This window comes from Chlorocebus sabaeus, chromosome 29 (assembly GCF_047675955.1).
Source record: "Chlorocebus sabaeus isolate Y175 chromosome 29, mChlSab1.0.hap1, whole genome shotgun sequence".
In the NCBI taxonomy this organism is placed as follows: Eukaryota; Metazoa; Chordata; class Mammalia; order Primates; family Cercopithecidae; genus Chlorocebus; species Chlorocebus sabaeus.
The window spans coordinates 10,959,486-10,982,909 of NC_132932.1; the positions used below are offsets into that span (position 1 = coordinate 10,959,486).

At 40.4% G+C, this 23,424-nt stretch overlaps 1 long non-coding RNA gene across 6 annotated transcripts in view; it reads left to right on the plus strand.

The window, feature by feature from the left end:
* The first annotated feature begins 258 nt into the window (after positions 1-258).
* LOC103231236 (uncharacterized) overlaps positions 259-23,424 on the plus strand; it is a 100,305-nt gene continuing 77,139 nt past the window's right edge. Inside the window, exons 1-2 of one of the 6 annotated variants that reach the window (XR_012091791.1) lie at positions 259-1,023; positions 22,072-22,142. This is a non-coding gene — a long non-coding RNA (uncharacterized lncRNA). Of the gene's footprint in view, positions 1,024-18,319; positions 20,825-22,071; positions 22,143-23,424 lie in introns of those variants that run through there. The other 5 variants (XR_012091794.1, XR_012091795.1, XR_012091792.1 and 2 more) reach the window with 5 other exon arrangements.

Below are 23,424 nucleotides of genomic sequence, written 5' to 3' on the forward strand. Positions count from 1 at the left end.
GCAGTGAATGGACCTGTCTGTCCTTCAGTTGCCAAAGAAGAGCCCGGATGACACAATAGCTCTCTATCAATCCCATTTCTATGGTGGCTCACGACTTATTCTCTCCTGCTATCCGTCTGCCTGCTTCGACCCTCACTCTCAACCTAACGAGTTTTAAAAAGGACACCTCTTAAATAGAATTGCCTAAAACAATGCGCTGTCATCCTTTTGCAAGGACAAATATATTCAAATTGCCCATGACTTTTAAACACGTAAAAACTAGATAAATTATGAAAATGTTGCACATCCTAATGCACAAAATATGTATCTCGGGAATATCCTTCTATTTTTTCTTTTTTGGGGGAAAAAAAAAGTTTACTAGCGTTTACTAGCCGATTATGTTATATTTTTAGCCTTTCTAGAATATTTAAAGTGTATTGTCCACGACCCTCCTTTTTAACCCATTTTCAATGGGTTTAATATTGCCCGAGATAAGGAGATGCAACTGTTCAGGTCTGATTTCCTGTTGTTTCTCAGATACCGATAGGGCATCATTCACATGAACGACAAATAAGACTTCTGAACTGTTTGCAATTTGGGAAGGGGAGGCTTGTGGGTTGTTCGTTGGCGAAGTGATTTGTCAAACAACAGTTCGAAATTATTCGGGGGTTCTTCGCCCTCCACTTTCCCATAGCGCGTTTTCCTTTCTCCCACAGAGATATAATAGAAACTAATCTTCAAAATCCAAACATTCCAAGCCCCGTCCTTTTGTGCAGGCATCTCGCTGTCTGCGCTGGGCACGGAGCGGCGCGCGCGCGCCCGCCTTTCCCTCGGCGGCCCCCCGCGGCTCGGACCCGGGCCGGCAGACAGGCCATCCATCATCCGCCCTCCTCCCGCCGAGCGCCGCCGCCGCGGCCAATCCGGCGGCAGGTGGGGCCGCACCTGCGGGACAGCCCGCCGCTTTCCTCCGCTCTCTTCGCCGCGCCTCGCGTGCTAGCGGCGCCCTTGTGAGCCACTGCGTTCTCCAAGGCCAGAACGGGACAGGTACGCTCGGGTGACAGGGACCGTATGTGCGCCGAGCCCGCGGCTGGCAGCCAGGGGGGCGGCTGGAACGTGGGAGGACACGCTCTCCCTTAATGCACACGCGTGCTTTGGTTGGGTGTGTCATCTCTGTGTGGACACACGGGCCCTCACTGGGTTTAGTCTCTTAAAAAGTTGAAGAATTAAGATGCTTACCTTTGGAAGGGAAGTGTAACTGAGAACACGTTTTAGTGATAGAATGTGTTGCCTCTGGTCTGTTTCTTGGGTGAACCCATGGTGGAGTTTCCAAGTCACGTCTGAATTCCGCATGCCCGCTACACACTTCAGGCAGTATTCCCCCAAGGCCTAAGTGAGAAATATTGACTCAACGCTAAAGATTAAATAGTATCCATAGGATACGAAAATTACCCCAAACAAAACCTAACCTAGACCTAAAGGGCCGTGAAAAGATTGTAACAACTTAAAGAAAAACTAGGACCTCAAAGCACAGAGCTTTCATTTTCCAAATAGGCGAATTATTTGTAGTGCAATCCGCTTGTTTTTGTGGGGGCTAAAGCGGGTGTAGAGTTGCTTGGCTGTTCTGTGGAGGCAGCTAGATAAGTCCTGCTGGCATGTTAGGGATTTTGTAAGTGGGCTCAGTAACTCCCTTTGATTTAAAATGTCCAAAACATATTTTATCATGTAATTTGAGAACAAATGAGAACAAGCAGAATGCCTGCCTCCCCCGATATGTTCCAGGAGTGTGTCTATGTAGATGTCAATTATGTAAGTGCAAGGCCTTGGAAAACAACAGCCCTGCAGGTGGCTTCAAGGCTTCAAGATTTTTCAGAAAAGCGTATTTCTTAAAGAAAAATAAAAAATAAAAATAACAGCAACCACAGCCACAAGCATTACCCTCCAACCTCCTGCCCCTGTCTTGCTTCTGAGTTATAAATCATGAAAAAGAGAGAGACAATGACTCCAGTTTTCCTGCCTTTAACAACTGGAACTGCTAATGCCAAAAAGGAAGAGCAATAAACAGGCGAGCTGTATCGCTGCAGAAGAAGGAGAGGTGCGCTTGGGAACCTGGAGGTTTCTCATCTCTAAGGATTTCCCCTCCCTAAAAAGGGTCTCTCCCTTTAAAGTTAGTGGTTCTCAAACCTGTCTTCATGTGAGATTCACACAGGCTTTTGTTTTTGTTTTAAGAAATACAAATGCCAAAATTAATACTCTGGTTTGATTGGTCTGGGGTGTGGTGGAGGCAGAAGCACTTTGGGGTTAGACATAGGTATTTTGGGAAAACCTTTCCAATCCTTGGCATGTGCAGCCATCCAGCTGTGCATTCCAACCCTGTTCTGTTTCATGGAATACATGAGATGTTATTTGACTCTATTTCATGAGATATATGAATGGGATTCATGGGATAGTATTCTGTTCTGTTTGACCGGATACAGTTATCCCCCCATCCCACAGTTGTCTCCCCTGTCCACTCAAACATATGCACAGAACCCACATTGGGTAAACAAGACCTCTCTTTTTTTTCTTATCCACCACTCAGTTCTATTACCATTTTAGTGTCTTCATTCTGGTTGTTAAAATGTATCAGTCCTCATTTTAACACCTCGATAGCAGTTTGGGATTTTTTTTATTTGCTATTGATGCATTTATATTTACATATTATTATTTAAAATACTGACTTTTGGGGATTGGAAAGCAAGTGATAGACTTGCTGTGAAATTTTGAAGTCTAAAATGTTTTTATCAGAATCTGGAAGCCCAGCGTGGTGGAGAAGTTCCCCCTTCAGAGCGTGGCCTTTGTTCATCTCCTTCAGGCCCACCTGAGCCACTGAGGATTGCCCACAGAAGGCTGGCTGCACGTTTTGTATGAGCAGAACATTCTTCCTGTCACCAAAGTGGAACTGAAGTTTCTCTTTCCCTTGGATTTCCTCACTCTCCATGGCCAGCAGCGCCACATTTCTGGATTACGTTGTATGCTTTACCTTGAGAGATAGATGATCTGTTCTTTGATTAGACACCCTGACCTTTTATGAGTGTTGATCATTGATCATGATCTGGGCTGGATAGAAAGCTCTTGACTCTGAAAAGTTACTCTGCTGCCGACACCACAGGGAAATGCAATTTCTGAGTCCCGGTAGTCACTGTAGCAGGACTCCCCCTCGATTAGGATTTCTCTTGTTATTATTTTACTTTTTTAAAGCAAGCTGCAGCCTCTACTATCCAGCTCTAGCTTTTAGTTACAGTAATCAATTTTTCTGTGTAACTGGCTGTAATTGTTGGCTTGGATATTGAGCTTTCATGGAACTTAGACATAGAGTGTTCCCGTGAAGGGTCTTCTCCATACCTAGCAGACAGATGGGTAATAATGCCATACATTAATACCTCCACATTGGTTTATGTGTGTTTGACCACAGTGCAAGCATAATTATTTTTGCCCAGTAAAAGCTATTAGAGATCTATTTGGTAGGTTTTACGATCAATAGCTCCTGTGATATTTGTGTAGCAGCCACAGAATAATCAATTGAAGGTCATATAAAGTAAATTACCATCCTCCTATAATGATTCTTTTTTCTAGATGAAAATTGGGTTTTATTATTTCATCAGGAGCCTCTCACGATACATGCTCTGTCTGTTTGAGAAAGAGAGATATAAAAATTGTGAGTGTGTTTTGAACATAGTATTAATATCCATTACTTGAATTTATGGTATTGGATTATTGAATTAGTGGATTCACACCGGAATTCCTTCAAAACCCTTTCTTATGTACTCAGTGACACACTTAATAACAGTCGAGAGCAAACGGACGCCTTTGCCGCATGGTGGAGTGAGTCACTTTGCAAAAGTCAATCTTGGTAGCTGTCTCTTTAAAGCAAATTTAGAGTTGGTTAAATGTGTTATATTGACAGTGTGACCGACTGAGCTTCTCTCTGCAAACCCTTTTGGAGAGTGACTGGTGAACTAAGCAGGAGATGGAGCCAGGAATGCTGAATACTAATGCATAGTCCATGAGTTGCTCAAGGTGAAAGGGGGGCAAGTGGTGGGCGGACAGGAGAGAGACCTGTGCACCTGCTCTTCAGCCAGGCCTCTCCATCACTCGAGATGCCTAACCTGGATTTCAGACTGGCAGTGCGAGCCAGAGTGATGGCTGTGCCTCTATAAAAGATTGCAATTTGCCAACCGGAGGCATGCAATCCCCCAACTGTCTTAAAGGGACCCATTTTCAAAGTGTAGCCTTTCTTTTTGTGGGTGCAATCAGTTGTGCACTGAAAAACTGCAGCCACAGTTGGATAACTGCAGTCACAACAGGCCACGAGAGGCCTCTTTGCTCCAAATTTTGTACCTGCAACTAATTGCACTTACAGAAAATGGGAGTGTGGTAGGAGCTTTTTTAAAAAATTGGGGCCAGTAAATTCTCCATGGAGGAAATAGGCAAGGAAAGAGACAATTACTCACTTTCTTAAGGACAAAGGCAAATGGAGACATCCTTTCCTTGACACACCCCATCTAGTCTATAGATCATGGTCTAGAAGCCAAATACCAGGTACCACAAATGCCCTGATCATCTGGGACATTGCCTGGTACTCAGTAACATCTTGCAAATGTACAAGAAATAATCTACTGGAAAGTAGCCCAGAGAAGACATTAGTGAGTTTGAGACGATAACTCTGGTGATAAATTAATGAAGTGTTTTATAATAAATAGCAGAGGGGATTTTCTTTCTATTTAAATTGTTATTGTTTTTACTTCTCATTTGCTTTTCAGATAACTCATGCAAAAATTAAGATATTAATGACTCTAGATTTTATTCAAAAGGTAAATCAGGAGCCTCTTTGCATTTACATATATTTATAAATGTACATACATAAGATATATATGTATTTATACATATATATAAATTATATATGGTATATCTGTATATGCACATATATACACATATTTTATACATACACTTTTTTTTTTGAGAGATAGTCTTGCTTTGTCGCCCAGGCTGTAGTGCAGTAGTGCAATCTCAGCTCACTGCAGCCTCTGCCTCCCAGGTTCAAGTGATTCTCCTACCTCAGCCTCCCAAGTAGCTGGGACTACAGGTGTGCACCACTGTGACTGGCTAATTTTTGTATTTTTAGTAGAGACGAGGTTTCACCATGTTGGCCAGGCTGGTCTCTAACTCTTGACTTCAGGTGATCTACCAACCTCAGCCTCCCAAAGTGTTGAGATTACAGGCATGAGCCACCACACCCGACTACACACACTTACTTTAATTACTTTTTTGATGAGCCTAGGGAAAGGGCAGTCTTGTCTTTTTTTTTTTTTTTTTTTTTTTGACAGAGTTTCACTCTTGTTGCCCAGGCTGGAGTGCAATGGCACGATCTCAGCGCACCACACCTCTGCCTCCCAGGTTCAAGTGATTATCCTGCCTCAGCCTCCCAAGTAGCTGGAATTACAGGCATGCACCACCACACCTGGTTAATTTTGTATTTTTAGTAGAGACGTGGTTTCTAATTGTTGGACAGGCTGACTCACCTCCTGACTGCAGGTGATTCGCCTGCCTCAGCCTCCCAAAGTGCTGGGATTACAGGCGTGAGCCACCGCGCCTGGCCCAGTCTTGCTTTTAAAGGGATGCACAAATACGACTTGGGTGACTACCAAGTCCTGGTAGGTGAATTTCCTGCCTGGGGACTTGTGAAGTTATGTCTCACAAGGAACCCAGCTTACCATCTATTCTGTACAATTTAGTGACAGGCAAGTTGAGACTCAAAACCTTGATTTCTACCTTTTGCAGATGACCATAAATTAAACTCATAGCCTGGGAATTATAAATAAAATATGAAATAACATTTGTATTTTGAGATACTGTTCTTATAGAAATAGTTTGAAATATAATTTTATCCCAATAACAAATTTAATCACCAAACAAAACAAGCAAAGTTTTAGTAGTTCTTATTTTTCCCAGGAAATTGATGACAGAGTAGTGTAACAGGAGTTAAAAATTGAAGAAGTCCAGACAGGAATATAGAGCAATAGAATAGAATAGAGAGCACAGAAATAAATCCATGTATTTTTGGTCAGCTCGGCAAGGGTGTCAATAATACACAACAGGGAAAGTATTGTCTTTTCAACAAATAGTGTTGGGACAACTGGATGTCCACATGCAAAAGAATGATAGTGTACCTGTATCTTATACCATGCATAGAAGTTAACTCAAAATGGAGTAAAGACCTGAATGTGTAAAACTCCTAGAAGAAAATATAGGGGAGAAATGTCGCAACACTGGTCTTGGAAATGATTTCATAGATATGACACCAAAAGCACAAGCAACAAAAGCAAAAGTAGACAAAGAGGAACAAAAGCCTTTTGCACAGGAAAGGAAACAGTCAACAGAGTAAAAAGGCAACCTACATTTGCAAACTATTCATCCAACAGGGGATTAATGTATTTGCAAACTATTCATCCAACAGGGGATTAATGTCAAGAGTATACAAAGAATTTATACAACTAAATAGCAAAATAATAATAATAATGATAGCCAATTGTTTAAATGAGCTATGAATTTGCATAGACATTTCTCCCAAGAAGACATACAAATGGCCAACAGGTATGTGAAAAACAAGATGCTTAGCATCACTTATCATAAAAAATGCAAAACAAAGCCTTAATGAGATAGTACCTCATACTTGTTAGGATAGCCATTTTCAAAAAAACAAATGACAAGTGTTGAGGGATGTAGAGAAACTGGTATCCTTGAACACTGTTGATAAGAATGCCAAGTGGTATAGCCACTACGGAAAACAGTATGAAGATTTCTAGAAAATGTAAAATTAGAACTACCATATGATTCACGTATCTCACTCTAGGTATTTATCTAAAAGAATTAAAATCAAGATGACAAAGGGGTATTAACACTCCCATGTCATTGAAGCATTATTTACAATAACTGAGATGTAGAAGCAAGTGAAATGTCCATCAGCAGATAAATGTATACATAAAATGTGGTATATACCTACTATGGGATATTATTCAGCCTAAAGAAAAGAAGGAAATCCTACAATATGTGACAATATGTGATACTATGAAAAATATATTTGGTCTTGGTCCCCACTTCCTGACCTATAACTCCTAAAATTCTTGGAATTGCTAAAGAGAAAAGTGTGTTTTTGTATGCTTGAGGGTTGACTAATGGCTGGCAGTCCCTAATAGCTTCAGGATGGGACTTATCGCTGCAAAGATGAAGAGAGGATTAGAAGGTTGGGACTTTTAACCCCATCCTTCAACCACCTAGGGGAAGAGAGGGACTGAATGTGAAATTGGTCACCAATGGCTCACCAGTCATGAGGTAATGAAATTACCATAAAGGACTGGGTGTGGAGAGCTTCTGGAAAGCTGGAGGCTCCTGGAGGGTGGTGTGCCTAGAAAGAGAATGGAAGCTCCGTGCACCTTCCCCCATATCTTGCCCTATGCTTTTTTTTTTTTCATATGCAACCTTCATGATATCCTTTAATAATAAACCCATAAATGTAAGTAAGTGTTTTCCTGTGTTCTGTGAGCCACTCTTGTAAATTAATCAGACCCAAGGAGGGGGTCACTGGCTATAAATCCCAATTTATAGCTGGCCAATCAGAAGCACAGGTGAAACAACCTGGGGCTTGTGATTAGCATCTGAAGTGGAGGCAGTCTCATGAGATGGAACCCTCAACCTGTGGGATATGAGGCAATCTCCAGGTAGATCACATCAGAGTTGAATTGCAGGGTGCCCAGCTGATGTCCGCTGTAGAATTGATTGCTTGCTTGATGTGTGGGGAAAACCACCCCAACGTGTGGTGTCAGAAGCATGTTGTGAGACAATAGAGAAACCGAGTTTATATTTTCCACTCAATGTGGATGATACTTGAGGATGTTATATTAGGTGAAATAAACTAGTTGCAAGGGACAAATGCTACATGTTCCCATTCATTTGAGATGTTTAAAATAGGCAAACTCATAGAGGCTGAGAGTAGAATGGTGCTGCCAGGGCCTGTGGGGAGGGAAAGATGGAGAGTTGGAAATCAATAGGCATAAGGTTTCAGCTACACAAGATGAATAATTTCTAGTGATCTACTGTGTAGCATTGTACCAATAGTTAAAATATTGTATTGTACACTAAAACATCTGTTAATGGGTAGTAGATTTCATGTTAAGTATTCTTACCACAATAAAATAAAAGTAGAAATTAAAAAAAAAGAAAGAAAAGAAAAAGAGACAGTTCAAGATATGAGAAGACACTCTTGGAATAAGGTAATTAAAGGCCAGAAGTCCTCCAATTCAGCCCATCTACTGCCTCCTTAATGCCACATGAATATAAATCACATTTTGAAACTTGGGTGCGTTTTCCCATAGAGTAACACTGAGAGGAATTATTAGGTTCTCTCACATGTTTAATTAATAATTGGCTTTTAATGTAAATATGAAATTCAGCAAAACCACACTGAATGGATTTTGGTATCGATAACGGCATTTGTTTTCATCTAGGTATGTTGACCTGGGAATCTAGTCTCCCTAGCAAAACCCCTTCAAGAGAATGAAATGCCACTAGAAATACCAATGGGCCCCCAAGCAGCTTATTAAGAGCCACCCAACCTGCATCATAATGAGAACATTTGAGATTGTGGAGCTAGCTACCTTTTCATCTTTCCCCACCTTTCCTTTCATGACACACTGTGTAAATGAAGCTTATACCATTATCCTTTGGAGAGTAAATTAAATAAGGGATGATTTTCCCTTATTCATTCAGCTGGACTTCGGCATTCAGATTTGGTCCCACACTTCAAAGCAGGGTGGAGAACTTCTAGAGAGTTCAGAGAAGAGGAATATGAATGATATAAGCCATAGAATCTGAGCTTTGTTCAGTAAATTGTTCTACAGAGGAAGAAGATAAAAGATGACAGGAGTATGAAATGATGAAGAGGAAATGGCAAGATTATTTTTCTTCAGGGGTAAAAGTAATAACATTTGGGGAAATGGGCTTAAATTAGGAGCAATTTTACATGTATTCCATGAACTGTGAAAGCTAAAAAATAAAGTGAAACCATAAAATGGCAATTCTTATAGGTCAAAAATGCCCGATGCAAATGAAGTGTTCTATAAAAAAACCGCTGTTATTGGAACTGATTGATGATGATGATGATTAGAATTATTTCCTTGCAAGTTTCAGTAACAACTTGGCACTTTCTAGTCTTTCTTAGTACTTGCCTTGCTGAACCCCAACCTTGGATTAGCACCACCATGTTCCTTCTCCACACCTGTGTTGGAAGCTTTGCTTGGCTAATTGTGGCTGATCCTGACTAATCTTGGTTTCACTAGAAAGAATAAAATCTTGGCTGGGCATGATGGTGTGTGTGGATGTAATCCCAGCTATTCAGGAGGCTGAGGCAGGAGAATCACTTGTGCCTAGAAGGAGGAGGTTGCAGTAAGCCGAGATCGTACCATTGCACTCCAGCCTGGGCAACAAGTGTGAGACTCCATCTCAAAATAAACAAACACACAACCAAGCACATAAACAGAATAAAATCTTAAGCCTCTAGTGGACTCTCACCACTATCCTTCAGCTTTAAAAAGTTTCCCTATTGAATTGACTTTCCAAAACAGTGTCTTCTCCCTACTCAAACCAGTGGTTTACACTAAACTGACCCTGCCTCAACTTTCACTTGGAAAGTAAATGCCATCAATTGAGAAACACCTCATCTTTTACTTCATTTTTAAAATAGTTTTAAATTTTTTAACTCACCTATATCCACACTGTCTTTTTTCCTTCAAGATTACAACTGCTGAAAGGTGGCTTCTGTTTTCAAAGGTCAGGGGTTTTCGTTGTTTTGTTTTTTAAGATCTTATCCTCTCATCCTTCTGAAGGATTCTGTAGACCTTGGGTCATGACTCTCCTACATCCAATGTACCTTCTTTACCAAATCAGTGTACACAGTAGGCAGTATAAACACCTAAACAAAACAAACAAAAATCAAGCCCAAAAGATGATAACTGATTTCTATTTGGCAAAAGATGATAGTTGACCTCCAATATCCATTGTTTCCTTCTCTCTTGGTACAAGAATCTATGCTTCTGTCTGGGTCCATGAACATCTGGAATGAGCAATGTTCCCCAGCTTCTCTTGCAGCTAGGTGAGGCCATGTGAATGCATAAACAAATGCAGTATTTCAAGCTCTTGGAAGCATCCTCAATGCAGGGATCTGAGCCATTCATCACTTCCTCCTATACTGATGTTGGCAGAGCTGTGAGAGAGAAAGATCTTGGCCTCCATTGTTAACGGAGCCACCATAGCAGCTCTGGACTTCTTATCTCCTAACATTATCAATGGGAGAGAAAAATAGACATCTACGTAGTGTAAGCTGTTGTTACATTTTCTATCAATTGCAGCCAAATCTAATCTCAGCTGATAAATGAACACTCCTTACAACTCACGTCCTTAAAACTGCCTCACCCCTCAGCTTTTCTTCACAGACAGCATTTGAGTTATCTCCATGTGCATCCTTCACATCCTCACTCCTGTCATGCCTCAACCTGGTCCAGCGTGGCTTCCACTGTCATCCTGTAGAAACTGCATTGGTCAGGTGCACTGACCTTCGTCTGCCACTCCTCATCTTACCAAACAGAGCAGCAGCACTGGGCATCCTCCACTTTCTCACAAGTCTCTCTTTTCTAGAAGTCTGTGTTATCACTCTGTCCCGAGTTTTCCTTGACCCCTCTGGTTACTACTACTCAGTCTCCTTTGCAATCCTACCTTTCAATTGTCTGCTCCTTCACTCCCCTGTTGGTTTCACAGGCATTTGAACCTAATGTGTCTAAAATGAGACTCTTGATTCTCTCACCTCCCAAACCTGGTTCTACCTCAATCATCCTCATATTAGCAAATTCACCGACTTGATTTATCTAGAATGTGAGAGTCATATCCCATTCTGCTCTCTACCTCACTCCTTAGAGTCCTCATCTCAAAGCAGTCCTGATGAGGTCCATCTCAAACATAAAAATCACATCTGCTTATTTCTACCCATCTTTACTTCTAACATCCTATCTCCTGGGTCCTGGAATAGCATCTGTTCTGGTTTTCCAACTTAGCTCTTTCCTGTTCAATCTAAGATTAATATAAAGAAATAAAGCATATAGCTCTGCTGTTCCAAGCTCCACAGTAGATTGCTGCTGCATTGAGAACAGAATCTAAGCTCTTTGTTAGGGAGCATATGGCCCTGTAGAACATCATTATCCCTCACACAGGTTTTCTTTAAGTTCCTCCCAAAGACCAAAGTATTTCTTACCCCAGGACCTTTGTGCAAGCTAGTCCTTCTGTCTAGTAGTCTCTCCCCATGTCAGTTCTTGTGAATGGCTCTTTCTCTCCATTCAGGCCCCCTGTTAAATTGTATTGCCTCTGCAAAACCTTCACTGGCCACCTTGCCTAAGGAGACACACACCTATGTGTACTAATCCTGCACAACTCCCTGGTCTTTTATTCCTCTAGAGCAATAATCATTATTTTTCAAGTAATAATTTCTGGGGTTTATTGGCTTAATTGATTTTTAAATATTTTAACCACTTTATTGAGATATTATTTATTTACCATAAAATTCATCTGTTTTAAGCAAACCCTTGATGTTTTTATATTTTAATAAATTTACTGAGATATGCAGCCATCACCACAACTCAATTTTTTTTTTTTTTTTTTGAGACAGAGTCTCGCTCTGTCGCCCAGGCTGGAGTGCAGTGGCGCAATCTCGGCTCACTGCAAGCTCCGCCTCCCGGGTTTACGCCATTCTCCTGCCTCAGCCTCCCGAGTAGCTGGGACTACAGGTGCCCGCCACCTCGCCCGGCTAGTTTTTTTGTATTTTTTAGTAGAGACGGGGTTTCACCGTGTTAACCAGGATGGTCTCGATCTCCTGACCTCGTGATCCGCCCGTCTCGGCCTCCCAAAGTGCTGGGATTACAGGCTTGAGCCACCGCGCCCGGCCCACAACTCAATTTTAGAACATTTCCCTCATGGCCATTTGGAGTCACTCTTCATTCCCCAGTAGACCCGAACAATCACTAATCTACTTCTTATCTCTATAGATTTGCCTTACTGAACATTTTATTTAAACGGAACCATATAATACATGGTATTTTGTGGCTGGCTTCTTTCATTTAGCATCATATTTTCACATCCATTTTATAAGTGATAACACATATCAGTACTTCATTCCTTTTTTATTGCCATATAAATTTCATTGTATGGATATACCACATTTGCTTTTTTATTCATTCATTGGTAGTCATTTAAATTGCTTCCACTTTTGGGCTGTAATGTATTATGCTGTCTAGTACTTACTACTTTCAACTATATATATATTTTTTTTTGAGACATAGTCTCTCTCTGTCACCTAGGCTGGAGTGCAGTGGCCTGATCTTGGTTCACAGCAACCCCCACCTCCCAGGTTTAAATGATTCTCCTGCCTCAGCCTTCTGAGTAGCTGGGATTACAGGCGTGCACCTCACGCCAACTAATTTTTGTATTTTTAGTAAATACGTGGTTCCACCATGTTGACCAGGCTGGTCTTGAACTCCTGACCGCAAGTAATCTGCCTGCCTCATCCTCCAAGAGTGCTGAGATTACATTTTGAAACTTATTTGTATTATCTCTTTCCTAAACCTGTAAGCCTGGTAGCATTTGACTGCCTGTTTTGTCACCAATGTGTGCTTAGTACCTAGCAAACGCTTGCTATGACTAGAAGCTTAGTATTTGTTAAATGCACAAATCGTAACTAACTCTATGTTGATTTCCAAATCTCTCCTTCTAATGATTAGAGGCCAATTTAGATGATTGTAGAGGCTAGGAAAAGGGTAATTTTCTAATTTTGGGATAACATCAGCTCTGGGTGGCATAATCTTCTGAATGTGCTTCTGCTTCATCTTGTTGTACCCACTGGAGAAATATCATTCTGGGTTGCGGGAAGTCCACATTCCTTGAGGGTGGTTTGCTAAATGTCCATCTCTGACTCTCTGGAAAGTCTGAGAGCACGCAAAAAGTATGACAATGTTATTCTGCATTTATCTGGAGCTCAGGAAAAGAATCTTTGAAAGCTTTTGAGAAGTCCCTTCCATACAGTTAAATTAGAGTACATGATCTAGGAACCCGTACCTGAGTGGAAAACTAGGAAGCAGTTTCTGGATGGCAGTGTATGTAAATCTTGCCAAGCCTAGAATCCTGCTTTAGGCTTTAGTCCAAGTAGCTTAATTCAGCATCTAGCATGCAAGTTTAGGCAGACTTTATTCCCCATGCCAAAATTAAGGAGATTTGACTTTCAGAAACTGAGACTTAGAGTGCAGTGTGAACCAGAGGGCTCTTTACCACCTAAGAAAGAGGTGGAAACTAGTAGTAGCTATTATGAATATGCTCTTTATCTGTTTATTTGAAACAGATACACTTTGCAAACATACCTTGGGTATGCAAAACAACTTTTGAAAAGAACTCTAAACCCCATTGCTTTTTTATGAAATCATTAAATAAAATTAGAGAATTTGTGAACGTAGTATTGGAAACTACAAGCCCACTGAGAGCTGTGGTGATTGTATCCTGTTCCTAGGGGAAGAAGAGGTCCAAGAAAAACAGAAGCTGAGGAAGGGGCCTGTGAGAAGCCAAAAATGAGGCACATGAGACCAATCTAGCAGGGGCTGGGAAGGGGCCAGGGTCTCCATATCCATCAGGCTCAGGGAGGGAGGGTAAAGCCCTCTTCTTCCCCAGTAGGTAGGGCTGGCTTGGTTTTACTCAATAATTTAAGCAAAATCTAAGAAGACTGTAGCAAATAAATAAATAACGCCCTCATAAACATTGTGTATTTATTGGAGGAAAACAGAAGGAAGCAACCCCAAACAATGTAAATGAGCTGATTTTTGGAAGAGTCATTAGAAAAGGTGTCCGATGTATGGGTCCTGTAACAAGTATTGAACTAGAACCTGCCTGTGTAGGATAGGAAGTCTTGGAACAGTTATTCACTCCTGTAAGCCCAGTGCTTTGGGAGGCTGAGGCAGGAGGATTGTTTGAGGCCAGGAGTTCAGTTTGAGACCAGCCTGGGCAACACAGCAAGACCTTGTTTCTACATAAACAGAACAAAACAAAAATTAGCTGGGCATGGTGGCATGTACCTATAGTCTCAGTTATTCAGGAGATCGAGGATAAGGATCACTTAGGCCCAGGAGTTCAAGGCTGTAGTGAGCTGTGATTGTACCACTGCACTCCATCCTGGGCAACAGAGTAAGACCCTGCCTCAAAAAATAAAATAAAATTTAAAAATTGAAAATAAACAAAGTGGAACCAAGATGGAGACCAAAAAACAAGATTTTAATAGAACTAATGGCAAGAGCAGGATGATTTCCTGAGGGCTGCAGAGTTTCAGGGGCAACTAGGAGGACATTTAGTGCCCAGAGATGAGCCAGATGGAAACGACTGGGAAACAGGGAGTAGACACTTAGAATATGTCATTGTGGGGTAGGGTTGGGGAAAACAGTGGACTTGATAAAGAGGCCTAGGTAATATTCAAGTTAAAGCAGAGGATAGAATTACTGGGAACAAGTGACTTTGGTTGTGGAGAGAAGGGTTTTGACCTAGAAAGGAAGGTGGGCCAGAACGAACTAAGAAAACCCAGAGACTTTAACTAAATCAATTACGTTACCAGAATACAAACAAATCTGGAAGTATGCAGAATCTGAAGCCACCTATTGAGGTGCGAGGTGCGTTGAGCTAGTTTACATAATGAGGCTCAGACCCCATGAGCCATTCCCTGGTGAAGGCTTGCTGCCTGCTATCTCACTCTAACAGAGTGTTTCTCCTTCTGCTTGTCCCATGTTTCTTTCCTCTCCTGTGTTGCATAGCATTTCCTTGAAGAAAAATCACGTGTAAAGACTGGTTTAAAATGCCATCTAAATGATACTCTTCCCCCTCATGAAGTCATGGAAAAAGTAAAAAATGAACCCTAGCATAGACAAATTTTAGCCAAATTGGGAACAATTTCCACTAACTGGAGTATTGATGAAATCAATCCATCATCTGTGCTGTGCCATCAGAGTTTAAGTTAAAAGATGCTTTCTTTGCTCTTCCAGCCCCACCTCTCAACTCTCCACCCCCACTGCCTCCCAGGAGAATCACCCTTTAGGCTGTTTAACAACATACTATGTACCTGCAAGATTTTTGAGGCTCTCGGAATTTAGTTTCTCCCTTCTATTTCCTCTTGATTAATAGTTAACTTTTTAACATTGCTAGGAATTCTATATTTCCAAAAAAAGACACAGGTGTTGTCGAGTATATGTAATGGGAGAGGTGTGCGGCATTAGATGTGGGGAATCGCCTTAGTGGGAGATGTGATCCCTACAAGAAGAGTCCTTCAGGGCAGGTAAATTCTATGGGGTGTAGTTTTTATGTATAAATTTAATTTATCACATACCAGGCAGTAGGCTTAGGATAACATCCAATTTTTGTCTAGCAGAATCACTGGTATTAAATACTTGGAATTGGGCTAGGGCAATTGACATGAAACTGATAGCAGCTGAGGCTATGAGAAGAGATTTTAGTCAGCACCCAAGTGGAGAGTGAGTGGTGCTCCAGAGTGCGCTACTCAATACTAGTTCTGGATGGAGGGCACTTTGGTTAAGCATGAGTACAGAGGGAACAACAGCAACCATAACTTGAAGGACAAAGAAAATTACATGCCAAATGTGATAAATGGCGTATGCTCTGTTGTCAGAACCAGAGAAAAAGTCAGAACAGTTTGGCTCAATCAGTAAAATACAAGAAGACTTGGTGTTTATGAAACTGGAGCAAAAGCCAAGAGAATAGACTGGGTAACAGGACAGAAATACACCACTAAAGTATAAGTTGTGAGAAAAGCCAGAGTGAGAGACTGATAACAGGAGAAAGGATTGCACACGTAGCAGGCGATGGGGCAGCACTATGGGAGTGTGTTCCTTCACCCTGTCCAGGGGCTTCCTTCCCTTTGGGACCCAGCGGAAAGTAAATTGTGAGCTGGGGATACAGCTTACTACAGGATGCAAGCCAGTCAGTCAGTTTCTTAAAATTAATTGCTGTGGGGCCTGGTGCAGTGGCTCACGCCTGTAGTCCCAGCACTTTGGGAGGCCAAGGCGGGTGGATCACGAGGTCAGGAGATGGAGACCATCCTGGCCAACATGGTGAAACCCCGTCTCTACTAAGAATACAAAAAATTAGCCAGGCGAGGTAGTGTGCCTGTAGTCCTGGCTACTCATGAGACTGAGGCAGGAGAATCGTTTGAATCCGGGAGGCGGAGGTTGCAGTGAGCCGAGATCATGCCACTGCACTTCAGCCTGGCGACAAAGCGAGACTCCGTCTCGGGAAAAATAAAAAATAAAAATTAGGTACTGTGTTAGGCTGTTCTTGCATTGCTATAAAGAGATACCTGAGACTGGGTAATTTATAAGAACAGAGATTTAATTGGCTCACAGTTCTGCAGGCTTTACAGGAAGCATGGTGCTGGCATTTGCTTGGTTTCTGGGAAGGCTTCAGGAAGCTTCCAATTATGGCAGAAGGTGAAGGGGGAACAAACATCTTATGTGGCAGAGAGGGAGCAAAAGACAGAGAATAGGAGGGGAGGTTCCACACATTTAAACAACCAGATCTCTCAAGAACTCAGCCACTATTCCAAGGACAGCACCAAGCCATGAGGGATCTACCCCTATGACCCAAACACCTCCCACCAGGCCCCACCTCCAATATGAGGGATTACAATTCAACATGAGATTTGGTGGGGACACATATTCAAACTATATCAAGTACAAGTTTGAAAATTACCATTTTCAGGTGGCAGAGAGAAACAATTGCAAAAAGCAATAGACAAATAGCTAGGAGGTGAGATCTGGTTGAAATATCTTGCTGACTTAGCCTGGAAAAATTTGGTATTATAACCCCATCAACAAAATAGCTAGGAGGTGAGATCTGGTTGAAATATCTTGCTGGCTTGGCCTGGAAAAATTGGTATTATAACCCCATCAACAACAGTGTTCCTTCTGCTTCCCTTTCTAGGAACCATCCTTAAAAATTCTAAGCAACCTAGAAGGGGAGATTAGAATAAAAAGCCTAGCGGACATTTATGTACCTGCCTGTGACTAAGCTAAAGATAATAGCATGTAAATTTATCTGTGGTGGGTTGAATCATGCCCCCACCCCCACCAACCACCAAAAAAAAAAAAAAAAAGATGTACAAGTCCTACTCCTGGGTACCTAAAAATGTTACCTTGCATGGCAAAAAGTAACCTTGCAAATGTGATTACATTAAGGTTATTGAGATGGGAGATTATACTGGATTGCCCAGTTATTTACAAGGGTCCTTTTAAAAGGGAGCCAGAAAGATCAGAGGTAAAGAAAGAGATATGACTAAAGCACAGGTGGGAGTGATAGTGATGTGGGTCCAGGAACCAAAAAAGGCACTTGCCTTCTAGAAGCTGAATAAAGCAAGGAAACAGATTCTCCCTTGGAACTTCCAAAGAAGCACAGCTCTGCCACCGTGTCTGGAGGACTTCTGACCTCCAGAACTGTGAGATAATAAGTGTGTGTTGTTTTAAGTCACTAAATTTGTTACAGCAGCAATAGGAAACTAATGCATCTCTTAAGGAGCATTCCAGGAAATAATAACATTATATGCTTTGGCATCTGTGGAAATGAGGACTGTTTGAGAGAAATTATGCTGATTTATAAAGTAATTACCAGTGATACATCAGAGTTAAATACTATGCAAAGCTCAGTATGAGTTGGATACTATGAGCTTTGCATGTATCTAACTGTGGTGTATCATATCAGTTACACAAAATAAACTAAAATGCAATTGCAGAATTAAAGCAAAACTTGATCACATTCAAGAGTAGGAACTATAATGAAGAAAGGAAAGACAGAAAATTCTACTAGTGATATCATGAACCAACTTCATACACTGAAAACTATAAAAAAAGGTAAGAATATGGTATTAGTTTGTAAGAGTATATAGACAGTGATAACGAAATGAAGATAGACTCTTAGAATTTATACAGTTTATGGAAGAAGAAGACAGGACAACTAGAACAGAAACAATAGTTGAAAACAAAATTAAAGAAAACTTTACTGAATTTAGAAACAATCTGGATATGTATTTCAGATGGGCCCACAGCTTTTCAAGCAAACTCAGTGAAAAGATAAGCAGGCTGAGAAGATCATTAAATTATTAAAGTAAATATATAGACATATAGAAATTTATTAAAACAAAGAAAAAAATTACCTGTAACAAAATAAAATGAGCTGACCATAGACACTTCTGCTGAAATGCTAAAGGTAATAGAGAAGCATTTACCTAGATCTGTGGAAAATTGACAGTGACTCATCTATTTTTGTCACTAATAAAGCTTTCCCCAGTAGATAAAGGCTTCCTATGCACATTTTCAAATAATCTCAAAACTGATCATCCTTGTACCATAATTGTTGAAAAAAAAATTCACATTTATGACTGACCAACTGAGAGATGAACCAAAGTTAAGAAATTAGGAATAGTGGCTGGGTGCGGTGGCTCACACCTGTAATCCCAGCACTTCGGGAGGCCAAGGCAGGCGGATCAAGAGGTCAAGAGATTGAGACCGTCCTGCTGAAGACGGTGAAGCCCTGTCTTTACTAAAAATACAAAAATTAGCTAGGCGTGGTGGCATATGCCTGTAGTCCCAGCTGTTTGGGAGGCTGAGACAGGGGAATCGCTTGAACACAGGAGGTGGAGATTGCAATGAGCTGAGATCGCGCCCCTGCACTCCAGCCTAGCGAAAGAGCAAGACTCTGTCTCAAGAAAAAAAAAAAAAAAAAAAATCAGGAATAGGGATTACATGGCATAAAACGGTCCCATCTTCACTTTTGCAAGTTGGATTTCTATCTTAGAAATACAAATTGGGAAACCAATTTAGAGTATTATGTGTTGAGAGCTATATTCTGCCACCAGGATACACAATTGGCCCTGCCTTGCTATCCTTAGCTGCCCCTAACACAGCTCCCAGAACCAAGGAAGGGGTGTAACACGGTATCACTTGATAACTCAGCGTGACCACTACTTAAAACAATAACCAATGATGCTCAGTTTCAGCCTTGATTATAGATGGTACCTCTACATGTTTAGGAAACAATGCTCAGCTAATCATGAACTATCACCTTCTTTCCTTCTTCAGCTTTCTAGAAGATGTACATAACAATGAAATGAGAACCACTTAGTTTCCTAGGAAATGGCCCGGTGAAATTTTTGCACATCAAAACTTGAATGACCCAAGTCACTGATTTCAGGTTTCCATTTTTGTTTTTGACGGAGAAAACTATTATGATAGTCTTAAGAGGGGCAATATCTCTCATGAAGCTTCATGTCCTCAAGATTTTTAATTATAAAAAGTACCATATGGGAGATTAATATTTTAATATAAATTTCTTTATACCTATACCCACATATAGAAAAAAATACAAAAATGTGTTTCCTTTTCGCTGGCACTATGTTTTTGTTATTCCTTCTCTACTCAGCTTGTAAACTCACTTCACTCTCTGCTCTCTCACCTCACATCAGCCCAGCTCCCTACAGGGAAATAATGAATTACGCAGGGCTTATTCTTTCATATATTCAAGCACATACATTCTTATACAATTGTAATCCTTTGATCCTCTATGGGTGGATGTAGATGGTGTACATGATTGGGTGTGTGTGTGTGTGCGTGTATGTTTGTGAGTGATTACTTGTTTTCCAAAAATAGGCTGTATGCTTCCTATATAAGTGTCTTCCTACTGAGTAGTTCTTCATGGAGTTCTCTCTAAGTCAGTTGATATGGCTCTAATTTATTCTTTTTAGTTATTGCATACTATTCCACGATATGAATGTATTATGCTTGATTTAGTTTTTCTTTCTTTGTACCCATGAAGAATGCTATATGCTATATATATATGTTTGTTATATCACTCTTGACTATAGTATTTCAGGCTGAATAATACATACATACATACATACATATATATTTTACACACACACACACACACACACACACATTCTGCATATTGCCTAAAAGAGGAAGGCTTTTACTTCTTGAGATGGATTGCTAGGAATGGAACTGCTGAGTGGAAGAATACACACACACACGTGTGTGTGTATAATATGAATTTGTATGTATATATATAATATGTATGTGTATGTATACAAATATATGTATACGCACATATATTTTTTAAATTTACAATATGCTATCAGATTGCTTTTCCAAAATGCAAAAAAAGTCTTCACATTTTTACAAGTGATGTATGAATGTACCCTTTTCTGCACATTTCTGCCTGCAATTGGTGACTTTTTAAAAAATATTGCCAACTTGATGGATGTAAAGTGAAACTTCACTATTTTGGTGCTTTCATTTTCCTGCCACCAAGTGAGTTTGACCATCTTATTTGCTTGTGGGCCATCTAAATTGGCATTTCTGTAGACTGTCTCCTCACAACCTGTGCTTATTCTTCTACTGGGCTGTTCATCTCCATCCTGGCATCCATTAGCTATTAACCTTTTTTCTCTATTACTTTTATATTTTAAAAATCTTTGTTTTAGCAAAAAAGGCAGAAGATTAAAGGATCTGAAATTCATTCAACGATGAAAGTGCTTAAAACATTCTATCTTGGAGAGATTTACATTTTAATTGGTAGCAAGCTTGAAAAGAAAAGAATGAAGATCCTGGATACTTCTAATCATCAAGGAAAGGGTATAAATCAAACTGCTCTGATGGCCTGATTTGCACTTCTTCTACAGGTATTGAATTTGCACACTATAGTGTTTGGTCATACAACAATGCAGAAAAGCTGAGTATGCTTCTGACTACTTTAAGTACTTCATATAAGTGGAATCATAACATATTTGTCTTTTTGTGACTAGGTTATTTTATTTAGCACAATGTCCTCAAGATTAGTTTGTGCTGTAGCATATGTTAGAATTTCCTTCCTTCTTCAGGCTAAATAACATTTCATTGTATGTTGCCATGGACTGAACATTTATGTCCACCGAACACTACTGTGTTGACACTCTTATCTCAATGTGATGGTTTGGAGGTAGGTTCATTGGGAAGTAACTAGATAATGAGGGTGGAGCCCTAATGAGTGGGATGGTGCCCTATAAGAGGCCAAAAAGATAGCTAACTCTCTTTCAACCAAGAGAGAACACAGCAAGAATTTGGCTGTCTACAATTCAGTAAAGGGCCCTCACCAGAACCTGATATGCTGGCAGCTTGAGCTCTGACTTCCAGCCTCCAGAACTGTGAATGAATTTCTGTTGCTTGTAAGCCACCAGTCTGTGATATTCTGTTATAGCAACTAAAACTAACTAAGAAATATCCATGTAACACATTTTGCTTATCCATTTCTCCATCAATAGACCCCTGGGTTGCTACTACATTTTAGCTATTATAAATTATGCTGCTGTGAACATTGATTTGAACATATTTTTTCAGGACCTTTTATTCAGTTCTTTGAAGTATATACCCAGATGTAGAATTGATGTAGAATTGATGGATGATATGGTAATTCTATTTTTTATATATTGAGGAACCACCAAACTGTTTTTCACAGTGGCTGTATCATTTTACATTCCCACCAAGAATCTATAGAATTCCAGTTTCTTCACATATTCACCAATCCTTGTTATTTTCTGTGTTTTTCTTTTTGATATTAGCCATCCTGTGGGTGTGAGATCGTATCTCATCATTTGCTTACTTTGCCATTTGTATATCTTCTTTCGAAGGACCTTTTGTTACAAGGTTGCCAGAGGTTTGTCCCCACAAAAGGACCTGATATTCAGGGTTTTCTTTCTTTGTTTTTGTTTGTTTGTTTGTTTTTTCATGAGATGGGTTCTTGCCCTGTCATCCAGGCTGGAGTGCAGTGGTGCAAGCAGCCTCAAACTCCTGGATTCAGGGGATCCTCCCATCTCAACCTCCTGAGTAGCTGGGATTACAAGCACACATTACCATGCCTAGCTAATTTTCTTTTACTTTTATTTTTTTGTAGAGACAAGATCTCCCTTTGTTTCCCAGGCTCGTCTCGAACTCAAAAAGTCAGTGACAACAGGAGGTCTGTGGGTAAATACTTTTCTTAATCTCTATGTCATGTGGCCATTGGTGCCTAATTGGTTCAAATGTAGGCTCTATCACTACCTGTATAAACCTTGACAACTTAGATACGATACTCACCTTATAGGATGGACCTTGACTTGCTTTTCTGTAAGATTAGAGAAATACCTCCAGAAACTGTTAGTAGGATCAAGCATTAAATGTACATGAAATTATTTTGAAATGTCTTTAAAACATAGAAATGCTACTACTGTGACAACTTATCAGACAAGGCCGAATTTCATTCTGTGAGCTGTTAAGACCTGAAAAGTAATCATTCAACCCTTTGAGTTGAATGAATGAGAATAAGATAGCAATTTAAGTTCAGATCCTTAAATATGTTTACACATTATAGAAAGCTCTGCTTCAGTAAAGGTGTCAGACTTGGCTGTGTTAGGATGGTCCTACTCAAAGGGTACGATTCCTAAGATAAGGTTTTGAGCAATCAAATCTGCTCCCATTCCGCCATTCAAAATTTCCAAAAGCACAGATGAGCTACTGGCCAGTGAATGCATGAATGATCAGCCTTTTATAGATGAGAAGCAAGGTCCTCGTGGGGGTGACAGGCAGTCAGAGCTTCGGCCAGAACCCCTAAATATGGCCCGTGTTGTTCTCTGTACTTCCTCCTTATGGTAGACATGTGCTTTTTGTATGCAGAAATACTGTTTCTGCCATTTACATTGTATTTTTTAAGGCTGGGATATAAGTAATAGAATTAAATCCGTTGGTAGGCAAAGTGTGTTATGAATTGTGGCAGTTTTCTGAAGAATTTAAGCCAAGAGGATATTTTTGGTTTGACTAAGTAACATAATTCAGGCCAAAATGGCTTCCAAATTTGAATTTCCAAAAACAGTGATAGTTCACCACTTCACTTGGCTGACACAGAGAAGGCGATCCCAACTTCTAAGATGAAATGAAACTTCTAGGAAAAATCAAAACCAGCCACTACATTTTATCTCTGGAGGGCATGGGAGAAAGAGGCAAGATAGGGATCATTACAACGTTGTAATCTGTTAGTCATCCAAAAAAAAAAAGAAAGCAAGAAAGAAAAGAAAGAAAACACTTTCTCTATATTCTATAAATTCTATTCCAGCTGCATAAACTGCACTAGAACTGAACACAGCCTCCACTAAAATAAAATTTAAAAAACAACAACAACAAAAAGCTCATAAATGAACTGGGGACCACTTTAACGGCAAAGTGGTCATAAACCAGTGTGTTGGAATTTCATCAATATGACATCATTCCCAAT